Consider the following 2,954-nt stretch of genomic DNA (forward strand, 5'->3'; position numbering starts at 1 on the left):
TATATATATATATATATATATATATATCAGTGCTTCTTGTATCTTCCTGAATAAAGTTAGAGGTGCCATTTTTATATCCTATTATAGCACACATACAGTTATACCAAGTTAAACACAACATTAAATTGAGATAGTGTGGACAGAAAATAAATAGGTTTTCCACTTTAACTATGCAGGTATAAATAAACTCAGCAAAATTTGTGGGCATGAACAAGCCCACATGAACAGCTAGGTGTTTTCAGTTTGTCAACCTATTTTTTCTTCAAATTTGTCAGATCATATTCCAGAATTGCATAAATTCAAAACATTGATCTGCAATGATAAAAACTACCAAAATGAAATTCTATATAAGTATACTAAGACACAAAATTCTAATAAATACGTAGATAAACCCAGGTAAGGAAAGAGTGTCTATTATAGGCATCTCAGTTCAGTTTCACTCCTCGCACAGTAAAGAGTATTTTGACACCAGTATGACACACCATGAAGGATGTGGGGGGGTGGGGGGAGAAGCTAATTTTCTGGTGCTGAGGATCTTCCCTCTGAAAACCACCACTTTGGGTTATGCAAAAAAAAAAAAGAAAAGAAAAGAAAATCACTAGTTACTTAAGAAGATTTTGTCACAGTAGGCATCTTTTTCTCAGATAAAAGGATGAATCTTTTAGTCTTACACTAGATAAAAAAAGGGTTGAATCCAGCTTTTCTTTCTGAGGTGAGTAATCCTTATATCAGAAAGTAAGGAAGTGACTTAACATGACTATCTTACCAACTAAGGGTTTGTGGCATGCAAGCCCTGTATGCTCAGGCTGCCAGTGAACTCAAGATGAGCTTCATATGCAGGACAGTATCTGTGTTTAGCACAACAGGATTACTAGGATGAGCAAAGTGACTCAGATGCATCAGTGTTTAAAGGATCAGGCCCTCAGAGAGCAAGTATTAGCAGGCAGAAAATGATTTGCCAAAGAATTTGGTGCAATATGTATTCATATAAACAAGAGTCAATATTAAAAACAGCAAACAACAGCAAACTGGACATACAAAGTTAAACTGCTAGCATCATTCCCCTATCCCTTCTCCACATCTCTGTCCCACAGAACTACACAAGTGGTGCTCAAACTCTCCAGCCCCCAGGGCCAGATGACTGGTACAGGGACAATCTGCAGATCAGATTCTGCCCACAGGGTCCATCTGTGAGTTAGATCCAGCACAGGATCAGCTTGTAGGGTTAGTCTGAGGTTGTGATCTCGAGTGCTGGCATAACTCCATATGCCAGATCTGATCATGGCCTGACCTCACGCATTGGATCCAGCTGCAAAGTGACAGCAGGCTGGTGCAATCTGGTGTGCAGGACCATGCAGTCTGGACATTGGGGCTCCTGAAGGTTCCAGAAATTTGGCAGCAGGGAAGCTGTGGCGACATTAATTGCCATAACTCTCAAAGCAATTAATGCTGCTACTGCTCCCTAGATACCAAATTTCTGGGCCCATGGGGAGCCCCACAAGCCAAGTGTCATGGCTCTATAGGCTGAATATGGCTCCTGGGCTGGAGGCTGAGCATCACGAAACTACACAGATAATCTTAATACACAGAGAGATGTTTCTTTTTAAACTTCAGAGGGTTGCATAACAAAACATCAACCTGGAAACCAATAAATAAGGATATTAGATTACTGGATGGGCAGGACAGGGGAAGATCTAGTAGGACCAAGTGACCACAGATCTATGAGAAATTTAGAGACAAAATGCAGGAGAAAGGCAGTGTAGCCAAGGGGAGAGAGAACTTAACTGGTCTCGAGGAGACTTTGGTGCATGCATCTCTTCTCCTGCTTACATTGTCAATATTACATTCTATGACTCTCTGTGTTGCCATCCTTACTCTACTATAAAAAGTGCCTCATTCAGTTTACTTTTTCTTGCTTGGGAAGGAAGCCAAGTCCAAAAAACACAGTCCTTACATCCCTTCCCAATCAACATAAAGTAACCTGAAAGAGGCATTTTTATAGTAGTATAAGACTGTCTGCATCTTAAAAAAAGAAAGAAAGAGCTTGCTCCAAAAATACTCAGACTGACTTTAGCGGGCTTCACATCAGCCCCTCATTTTCTAGTTAACTTTATTTTCCCCCTCTCCTGTCCCTAAGCAGGCTGGTTAGAAGAGTCAGAAGCACTTTTACCACCCAAGCTCAGATAAGCACTGCTCCATGGACTTGCCCCAAGAAATTAAACAACCCCCTGCCCCTCCCCAGCCAGTCTGCCATCACAGCTGCTTTGGGAAAACATAAATTACACCGTGCACAAACCCAAGAAAACTGACCTGCAGCAAACATGGTTAAAGGAGGAAGTTGCCCAGAAATTGCCATGTGGAAGTTACTTTGCCATAAAGAAAGTTACAACCAAGCATATTTATTTAAAATAGCAAATATTCAGATGCCCAGAGTGGTAACAGAACCATTTATTGCTGTTATATTGAGAGTCAGTAGAAAGAGAATTGTATAGAGGCACTCCCCGGCCTGCTAGCTTTGGGACCCAAAGGAAATGCAATCTAATGAATCAATGTGCATTTGCTAGAACGCGTTCACAATTTGCCTCTTCCTGGATACCTGGGGAGGAAAAGCTCTTGGTGTATTCATAGTTGTCAGTCTCTGCACAGTCCTGCTGGGTACGGCAGCACCCCAGCTAAGACTCCCCACAGAGCAGCGGCCAAGCTCAGGACAGGTCCTTCGCATTAAGCAAACTCCTAGTCTGGCTAATGGCAGGGGCCATCATTGTCCAGTCTTGTTCCCCTGGTAGAGAAACTTACAGAGTCACATGTAGAGACATTTGAATGCTGATGCTCTGAATAGCAGAGACTTTGCAATGCTGACACTGTACAGCCAGGAGCTCTTCCTGTGCATACATCTCAGCATGCTCTGCAGGCTCCCTTTTCCTGCCTGGTGACAGATGGTAGCAGTGCATAGG

The 2,954-nt window shown here is 42.3% G+C and overlaps 1 long non-coding RNA gene across 1 annotated transcript in view; it reads left to right on the forward strand.

Moving 5' to 3' along the window:
- The window catches only part of LOC109298211, a 15,599-nt gene extending 14,640 nt beyond the window's left edge, over positions 1-959 (forward strand). Inside the window, exon 3 of the long non-coding RNA XR_002097532.1 lies at positions 948-959. This is a non-coding gene — a long non-coding RNA (uncharacterized LOC109298211). The remainder of the gene's footprint in view (positions 1-947) is intronic.
- The last annotated feature ends 1,995 nt before the right edge of the window (positions 960-2,954 follow it).

Source organism: Gavialis gangeticus, unplaced genomic scaffold, assembly GCF_001723915.1.
Source record: "Gavialis gangeticus isolate Ggan-Ray unplaced genomic scaffold, GavGan_comp1, whole genome shotgun sequence".
Lineage (NCBI taxonomy): Eukaryota > Metazoa > Chordata > Crocodylia > Gavialidae > Gavialis > Gavialis gangeticus.